The sequence below is a fragment of the Stegastes partitus genome, unplaced genomic scaffold (genome assembly GCF_000690725.1).
Source record: "Stegastes partitus isolate 25-593 unplaced genomic scaffold, Stegastes_partitus-1.0.2 Scaffold1309, whole genome shotgun sequence".
In the NCBI taxonomy this organism is placed as follows: Eukaryota; Metazoa; Chordata; class Actinopteri; family Pomacentridae; genus Stegastes; species Stegastes partitus.
The window spans coordinates 144,041-153,621 of record NW_007579040.1 but is presented as its reverse complement, the minus strand read 5'-3'; the positions used below and the strand labels follow the sequence as shown (position 1 = coordinate 153,621).

Here is a 9,581-nt window from a genome sequence, read left to right as displayed (position 1 = left end):
CTCATGTTTTTGGACTGTGTGGGAGAAAGCCGGAGAACCCGGAGAGAACCCACGCTGCACGGGTAGAACATGCAAACTCCTGAACACTTACAGATACATGTAAGTATCCACAAGGCGTGCACAAAATTATGTACAATGACTTCGTTTTTAAAAAGGATCCTGATCTTTATCAAGGAAATGTACTGTGTGATGTGTCCACATGTAAATTAATAAATATTGCTAGTCTACACTCTGAGTTGCAGTAGCAGCTGTATGACCAGCAGGGGGCGTCACAGACCTGCATATGGGACTGAAAACGGTACAAATTGAGTCCTTTTTGTACATGAAACCATCCTCCGCTGGCCGGTCTGCTCTGCTTCTCCTCCTCCTCTCTCAGTATTTCTCTTTCTTTATCTATCACCAGCATCGTGCGTTCTGCAGCGGCGGATCTTTCCCTCGGCGGGGGCACCGATGTCTCGGCCGCTCTCGGACCAGCTGCTCCGGACGGATCCGCGTCTGAGTCTCCAGCTGTGAGGCTCCAGCAGTCCCGCAAGGCTGCTGGGTCGGCCATGTTGTTGTGTGTGGGGGTTGATGGAAGTTTAGTAGTAGGAAGTGGAGAAGCTACAAAGCGCTGGGATACTTCAGGATCTCCACTTTTGATTTGGGCTTTTTCTTCCCGCTGATCAAACGGGTGCCATGCGTCTGCAGGAGCGCACCTCTGTGACCTGCGCGCTCCGGTAACGATGACCGTCTCCTCCGCCGCCTCCTCCTCCGCCATCCTCCTCCAAGACTGCAACACTTGAGCCGCTTTGATTCAACTTCAGCACACAAAACTGACCACAGTTGCTCTGCTGGATGGACGAAGTGAGGATGAAGGCGGCTCGGTCCCGGTTGGAATAACTGAGATTTTTTATTTTTTTTAATTTATTCAATTTTTTTTCTCCCAATCTGATTGAAGAAAGGAGGGTGGAAAAGGAGAAAACCCCCCAAGAAGGACGGGCATTTGTGAAGGTAAATGTAGAAAAGGGGAAAAAAATGAAAGTGGTCTTTGTGAGAGCAGCAGGATCAGATAAAGATGGGCCGGAACGCAGCTGCTCGCCTGTCTGACCTGTCATCAACAAAGGAGCCAAGCTGTCCTCCAATAAAACACCAGAAAGCTGCAGTTTTACCTGCAAATGTACTAATTAATCATTTATATGTAGATGTGAGAAATCAGTGAGGAGGCAGCATGTGCTTTAAGTCCCAGAGGAATATCAGTGCAACCATATCAGATTGCAGATAAATACTTTAAAGTAGCCCAATATGCTCCAGAGTGACAACATTAATCATGTTTTGTTATTAATATTCACATGTTTCATCTATTTTGACCACTATTTTTTTTATTATTTTACTTAAAAGTTAAGGTCAAAGTGCCAAATCATCATTGAAAACATGTAACTCAATCTTTGATTTGTGCAGATTCAGATTATTATTATAATAAAACCAGGATGGGGTTAAGAAAGAAGGAGGTGCAGGAAAAAGGGGGTTCAGGCGCTTTGGGTGATGCTGTCACTTTGTCTGAAGTCACTGATTTCAACAGCTGAGTCACAATCTGAGCTGCTGCTGTATTCAAGTTTTTCTGCTCTTTTTTTGTAAAGTAACGTAAACTGTCAGGGTTAGAGTGACTCGGTAACGTGTCACATCCTGAACAGCTCAGCACTTTTGCACAACTTTGACTGAATCATAGCTGCTTGGAATCGTTATAAGGGCTGCTGAACTTGGAGTAAGGGGAGTTAAAGGGGAAAACCGCTGTTTCTAATGTTATTAAAATGTGCCACCAACTTGTAGACATGAGTGGGCAGTGGTTCGGTTGGTTGGCACGTGTTCTGTCACACCTTTAAGGTTATTCTGAATGTCTCTTCATCAGTGCAGGTTGCAAAGGTAAAATATGTCATTTTTCCACATTAAAATGTTTAAAATGTGCACTTAGATTATACCAAATGTTTTCAACAATGTTCAAATCCGAGAAATCCTTAATTTTATCCAATATGTGTGTCTCCATTGGAAGGATGCGGCCTACTAAGGCCACGCCTTCGAAGGATACGAAGGAGTTAAATGAGACAATTTGGATTCAGGAGGACTTGTTGTAACTTCTATCAGCAGAAGATGACAGTCGAGACAAAAGTCGAGACAAAAGTCGTTTTGACAAGATGAAGCCGGAACTTCAGATGTTCTTGTTTTGTTGATGTTGTCTGATCACATACCGGAGGAAGTGGAAGTACTCACATTTAAATGTGTAACCTAGAGCTGCCACAGTTCCGCTTGTAGAGTCTGCAATGTTCTCAAAAGTCCAACTGTCACTGGTGTGCAGTGCATCTTGGGATGGGTCGGGTCAATGGGTGGATCCTTGATAGCCTGTGAAAAGGACACGTCTCTCAGCCAAATCTGAAGAAAGAAAACGGGACAGCTTTCATTGTGCTGCGGTGACACAGTTGGTCTTCTAATGCAGCCTTAATAGGATGCAACCTCTTTATGTTTATCATACTGTTAATTATTTTATTAGGACTGCTGTGACCAAGGATAGCAGTGTTACCATAAAACCACCAACTGATGTTACATTTTCGCTGCGGATGCTGGTGGTTAGAGAGTAAAAATTCTGATATTAATATATTTGCAAATATTCTTTACATATATACACATATAGTATGTTGGAGTTCAATTGAAAAAGCCAAATTATGGGGATATAACTAGTTAGTGACTTACCATAAAGACACTGCGTTACTCTGATACGTACTCTGCTACATCTGCTGCAGATTGTACTGAGCGATTTGGAGCTGCTCTGCTGGACAAACTATGTGATGGCACCATTATACAAAAAATAGTTTTCATGTCTTTGCATACTGATGCCGATAATGATGTATCTGTGTAAGTCCAATATATTATTTGAGGTCTAGTTACCCATGATTTAATTCGCCACATAACGTTAGCTACAGAGGTTGTACGGACAGTCGACTCTCAGGGGAAACCTCGAAAGATATTTTATCTCAATGAAATGACATATGTATGACTAGATGTAACGTGCATAGAGCTTTATTACATTACGCTGTCTGTTGACGTCACTACTGCAGATACTGAAGACAACGACTCCCATGATCCCGGCTACTTCATCAAACTACGTCTTTGGTTATTGTTTTGATTGACAGACCTGTAGGGGCAGAAACTGCATGTTTGTGAAAGTGCCAACAACTGCAGTTCCTCAAATGCCCACTGGAGGCTGACTCTAGAAGTGAGTTACTCCCCATAGACCCTCATGTTAAAATGCCCAGAAGTAAACATGTTTACAGCCTGGTACAAACAAACGGTTTTGGTCTCTAAAGCTAGTTTCTCAGTTCAAAACAACTGCACAGGGTGAATTTTTACATAACTCAACCATTTTAATTGGATTAAGGGTTAGAGTTGTGCATAATGAAGGCAGTGGCCTGTTAAAAGGGTTCATCTATCTTCAAATGCAGTTCATGGTTGACTCATCTGTTTTGATCGAGAGACCCCGAGTCGCAGAGATTGAATACTGTACGTGTAGGGTTGTTTGTAGAGCTGCAAGAATTAATCAGTTAAATTATTAGTTCAGTAATCATCAACAAAGAAAAAATAATGGTTCCAGGCTTTCGAATGAGAACGTTTCTTGATCACACTTCAGAGTAAATGGAATGTTTTTGGGATTCGGACACAACTGCTCGAGGCTAATGTGGCGTTTTTCCTTGTTTGCTGATGATCTTTGGGAAATGTGATTCATTGATGCAGGTGGGCAATTCAAAGCTGGAACTGTAGTTTTAAGGTTTAAAGATTTTATGGCTCAACTCAGGATGTTGTGGCTCAACAAAGAAACTATATCTGATTTGACAGCAGTTCTTCTTTACATACGTCACTGAGTGAAACCAACTGAAGTCGTTTTCAGTGCCATTGATAGAATGAGTCGAAGTGAAGCAGAAATACTGGATTTTATTGTGGAATTTGGAATGACTGACACAGAAACAGTATTTAATGTGGATTCGTCACAGTAAGGTCATTTGCTGGTGAATGAGTGGATCCATGCATCCCTCTAAACAGCTCCTTCTTTTTTATATTGAACTCACCAACACTGTACTTGCTTGAGGCTCTGCTTTCTCCAGCATGTGACCACTGCTCACGACATACTATCTGAGAAGCTAATACTGAAATGCATAAGGGCTTTATGTACAAACAAAAAGCTGACCTTCTTATCAGCAGGCAGTATGGAAGAGTGGCTGATATCTTGCGTTAAGCAGAAATGATCCAACATATTTCAGTGTAGAAGATTGTTCCTTCCTATTGTGCCAAAATCCACATGTAAAATCCAGCTGCATTGTCAGATGTACTCTTTCAGTTTAATCCTGCCTAAAACATGGGTTTTACAGTCACGTTATTGGATGTTGACACTTCAAATACCTGGTTCTGTTATGTTCTGACAAATGGATGATTGTAGACACACTCAGATTCCCAAAATAGCTCACGCTCACCTATTCATGTATTCCCATGAGGCCTGTTATTCTCGAAAATGTGTGATGTCTGTTCTCTGGAAGCACAATAACTGACATGAGCTCAACCGCAAGCTGTTCAGGGAGGTCTTGTGTTTTACACACTTGTCAAGTTAAGAGTCAAGTTAAGTAAAATTAGGGATGATACAAATGCAAATATCCAAGACAGCTGCTAGTATCAGGACTGGAGTTTTAATACTAGAGAGCGAGGGGGGGAAAGGGTTGCTGAATTTCAAATAAAAACAGTCGAGCACTCCGCATTCATTTCCAAGAAAGATATTCAAGCTGTATTTAATAGTTCTCAGACCAATCTCAAAGTATTACAGGCCTCAGGATCAGTTTACTGTGAGGACGACCGCAACAGAACTCTATACCCTCAGTGTAAATCTCACTATGAAACATTTATTGATGTTTCTCTCTGTGCTCTGAGGCTCCACATCCTCCTCGTCACATGACATTTCTTCAGAACCAGTTTTAACCCTTTGGCATCAGAGGAATGTGGCGGATGGTGGCAGGCAGCATCTGTTGAAGATCTGAAGCCCAGTAAAGCTCCACAGACCCTCCCTGTCTGCAGCCGCAGCGTCAGCCGCTAACAGCTGTCCAGCGAGACGCTGGGCAGGGTTTCAGTCAGACTGCTGGCTGATGGACGGAGCGACTCCACCATCGTACCACCCTTTAGCTCGGCTCATCCGGCCAAATATCAGCCTCATGAGCATCTAGATAATCTAAACCTCAGAGGACTGGAGCCTGTTTGAACTAGTGAGATTCTAACTACATTTTACAGTCAGGCTTCAGCTCATTTATAATGCATGATACGCAAAAGAAAGATTTAAAGTGTTTCTTGTCAGTCAATTTGAAGTTCTAGATGAGATCCAATAATATAAATGTCACCTGTCACATCTGTGTATTGGGTATTGTATTATATCTTTTTATTTCTACAGACATGTCATTTCAATTGAAACCCTAATCGTGGTAATTTAGTTAGTGTGGGTTTAACCTAGGGATTGGTAACTGCCAACTCAGCCTTATGTCAAATGCTTAAAACAAACCAAAAAAAATGTAATCGTTTGCAGTTTAAAGTGGTTTGAAAATAAAAAGAGCAAAACAAAAAAATCCTGACTTTTGATGAGCTGGAATCAGTGATGTTATGGCATTACTGAAATACTTTCACAGCTATTGAATGTGCTGGCAAAAAGCTGTGGCTTTGAGTGAAACGTCTCACAAAGTTTGAGGAACCACCATGAAATCTGGTACAGATGTCCGTGTCCTCCTCAGCGTGAGGTAGCTTTGGTGAAACATAGTAATTCTTCATCTGGCACCATCATTACATCAGAATGTTATTTGTTGAATAATTTGGTTTTCTGTGGTGCCTAAGCTGTACTTTAATACCATACTGTAGCACAAAAACTGAGATGGTGAAAATGGTAAACTTGGCAATCATTAGCATCTTAGAGTGTTTTTAAAAGACAGAGTTAGCCACCATTACATCACCCATTGGTTTGTGGACTACTGTTTTGAAGCCTTGAGATTGATACTTTGGTTGTCAACATTTTGTTTTTCTGAAACCAGATGTGACAGATGAGAACTATGGGACATTTTTTATGCCTATGCATCAGCAACTTGTCAACCGCAAGGCAGCCACACCTAAAACATAGCATACTTTATAGTCTGTTTTACTCTAGATGAGACCATAATTTACTAAATGAACATCGTGCTGTACTGACAGAGACTTGAAACTAGTGATTTAGACCATAAACTCATTGTGAAAATGTTTACTGAGGTAACAAATCAAGTAAGAAATTGTGTGATTTTCTCACAGACTTCTATACAACCTGACTAGAGGAGTCGCCCCCTGCTGGTTGTTAGAAAGAATGCGGGTCAAAGTCACTTTCACATTAGCTTCAGTTGCTTTTTAGTGGAGCTCTTGGTATTATCATGACCTGGACGACTGAGAATCTACACAGATGATGACTGAAAGCAGTTTGAACTTTACCGGTTTATTGTTACACGTCTTTTTGTGGAGACTTTTTTCTGATCGTGTGTTTCCTACACAAAATTGACTTGACATTTTTAGTCAGATTGCAAGTTTTGAAACAATTTACTTTCAGTTAACATGGGTTCATGTAATGTGTGTGTAGGACTGCAAGCGATTAATCAGTTAATCTTTCAAAAAGCTCCTTTAGTCCGTCTAACAGTATGAAAGCCAAAAGTGACCAATTAAAATGACACACAACAAAGAGAAACAGTTAATCCTGGCATTAGTGGTACTAACAAGTAACAGTGAAGTGATGTCCTAGTTTCTGACCACCAGGACTGTAAACACAGATAACACCGCCCTCAAATAATCCTGCACTTTCAGCTTACTCAACTAAACTTTGCCTCTGCAGGCGTCTTTAAAATTCTGAACCATGACCGCTGCAAACTTCTTCAGTATTATCAGAGGGTGTGAGGGCGAAGAAAAAAAGAAAAAAAAAACTGAGCTCTCCTCCGTCTTATCAGCATTTTGCGAAGACTCGGTGGAATTATCGCAGTGTGGTCGGAGCGGGGGAAGAAGGAAACTTTAGGAAGGTCGTTGATAAGAAGCCTGCAGGTTCAAATTATCACAGTAACACAAGAATATGTAAAGAATGATTTCACAGCTTTGGAACACAGAGGGATGGTTTGAACGGTTATAATAAATGTTTTTCTCCCGCAGCTGGTGGTGGATGTTGATTCACCGCCGTATGTTTTCGGTTTAGTGTCTCTGAGCCTCTTACAAACAGCTCATATGGAGGTGCATCGACCGAAATCGGGATTATGCAAGCCTATAAATAAACCAACGGTAATTAACCAGGTACCAAGCCTTGGAGAAAATGTGAGAACATTGCTTTAAAATAAGTGAAAACATCCAAACTTTTTGAACATCTGAGCTCCTTCATGAGCTTCAAACACTCGCGGTCCCTCGAGGGAACATCTGGAGTCTCCTCAGATGTCCGAAAATAAATTTAGCTTTTTGTTTATTATGTATTTCCTGTAAGGCTTGACAATGCAGGCGGCCGGTGCTAAACATAGGACAATCTTCGGTCTAAGTGCATTGAAATACAGACAGGTTTCAGCAAGTCTCTGCTTTATTGAAGTGTCCTTGAGCAAGACACTGAATGCCTCTCAGCTGTCATTTCTTCAGTGGCTCACTGACCTCGCAGGATAGAGAATATTAAACAAAGATACTGTCTAATCTGTGGCTCTTAACACTGTAAAGAGACATCGTAATTGCAGAAACAGCGGGTGCTGAAAAGGTATTTGTGTCCTTATGCACAGTTCACACTGAAGAAAATGTATCTTGCAGGATTGAATAAGTCTAACATAAACCAACCAAGAGAATACACGTTTGTTTTTAATGTTTCTCTCTGAATGCAGCTGCAGAATCTTTGTCTTCTGCAAATTACAGCGCTTTGATTCAGGCTGAGTGAAATGACAAGGATAGTTACTCCTCATTTTCTTCCTCTATCTATCTGAGACAATAGCACCACACCTTTCCAATCAGATAGTGAAGGATCCTCTGTATATATATATGCCTATGTGCGTGTAAACTTCCCCATTTAAACTCTTCACCTTCCTCTCTCATTGTTTCTTTCTGGCTCTAACTGGTGCAACTGGGAGCCTTCTCGTGTTTGCATGCGATCTGCCGTTGTAGGTCATGTTATCGTCCTGGGGGCGGTGGGATGTTGTCCGCAATAAGAATAAGTTGCTATAATTAGCAGCGGGGCAGATTTTCCGTGTGGTTTCATGGCTCCGCTGTTCAGGAATGATCTTGCGTCGAGCTGAATGTAAAAGTCAGCGAGACATTTTGACATTTAAGATCCATTACGGCAACGTCTGGCTGCACAGTTTTGGACTTATTTATAGTTTTCATTGTGAGTGCTCGGCCTTTACGGCCTTAAAGTGCCGCCCAAGGTGCGTTGTGTTTGATCATCTCATCCAGCATTCTGACTATGATGCCGCAAGCTGCAACGCACGCAAGCATTAGACAAAGGTGCCGTTATGTGACGGCTAATCGATTAATTAAGATTAGCTGAGCCACTGTGTCATCACACCCGAGACTCCATAAGATCCTCTCCACCCTCTCAGCTCTTGCTCATGTGAGAAGCACATGACTGTAACACACATTAAAGGTTGCTGCAGGCTGAAGTGACTATAGAGTCAAAGGGGTCCTCACAGTTTCAGCTGCAGGCCCTGGTGGTCACTCCTTTTTTTTGTTTTCGGTTATTATCCTCTTAGGGTAAATCCGCTGTCCTCATAATCCTCCTAGTAGTTCCAGCTGGTAGAGCTGGCACTGGTCCCCCCCCTCCCCTCCTCTCCCATTCAGCCAACCTGCTGTGTCTCACTCTATATACTAAATCTAAATCATTTTCTTTCTGCCCACACAGCCACTAATAGGAATTTTATCTGAGTTTTTGGCTCTGCAGTGCCTTACTTATCACCCCGTGGCTCGGAGGGAGTTGTGAGACTTGTGTTTGTGTGTGTTTTTCACTTGACTTCGGCGTGCCGTGGTGCAGTTTGAGCTCAGCTTTCAGTTAAATATGATGGAACACGTATCATGTTTCATGCCTCTGTGTTAATACAAATATAATGAGGGAGCAGGTGTGAACGTACACACCCTCTCTGCTGACAGATAAGCTCTACAGCACTCTCTGGTCTCCGGTGGGAATTTCTTTGTATTTGTAAGGCTCCTTAAAGCTCACAATACAAAGAAGAAATGCGTTGTTACAACCTAGAAAAAAAGCTTTTTTTTCTCCTTGCTTTGCGAGACTTTTATACAGAAACACACAACTTTCACTGTATCTATCTAGATTAGGGTTTCAAAAAAGGGACACTGTGAGTTTTTTTTATTCCTTCCCACTCTCACCAAGTGTTTGCTCAAAAGGAATCAAAAACAAACTTTGGATTAGTTGTGTAAGGGCTTCACCTCGCTATGTGAAGGGCTATTAGATGACATGTTGTGAACTGATGCTGTTTAAATACAACTGGATGTAACTGGGGTTGTTGTTAACTCTTATTTTAATCATTCATTGACCTATTTGCTACTTTTCA

The 9,581-nt window shown here is 41.7% G+C and overlaps 1 protein-coding gene across 1 annotated transcript in view; it reads left to right on the top strand.

Moving 5' to 3' along the window:
- Positions 1–337: 337 nt before the first annotated feature.
- Positions 338–9,581, top strand: part of LOC103369614 (tyrosine-protein kinase yes) — a 27,076-nt gene continuing 17,832 nt past the window's right edge. The window contains exon 1 of the mRNA XM_008298365.1: positions 338–990. The gene's annotated coding sequence lies outside the window, so the exon portion shown is untranslated. The remainder of the gene's footprint in view (positions 991–9,581) is intronic.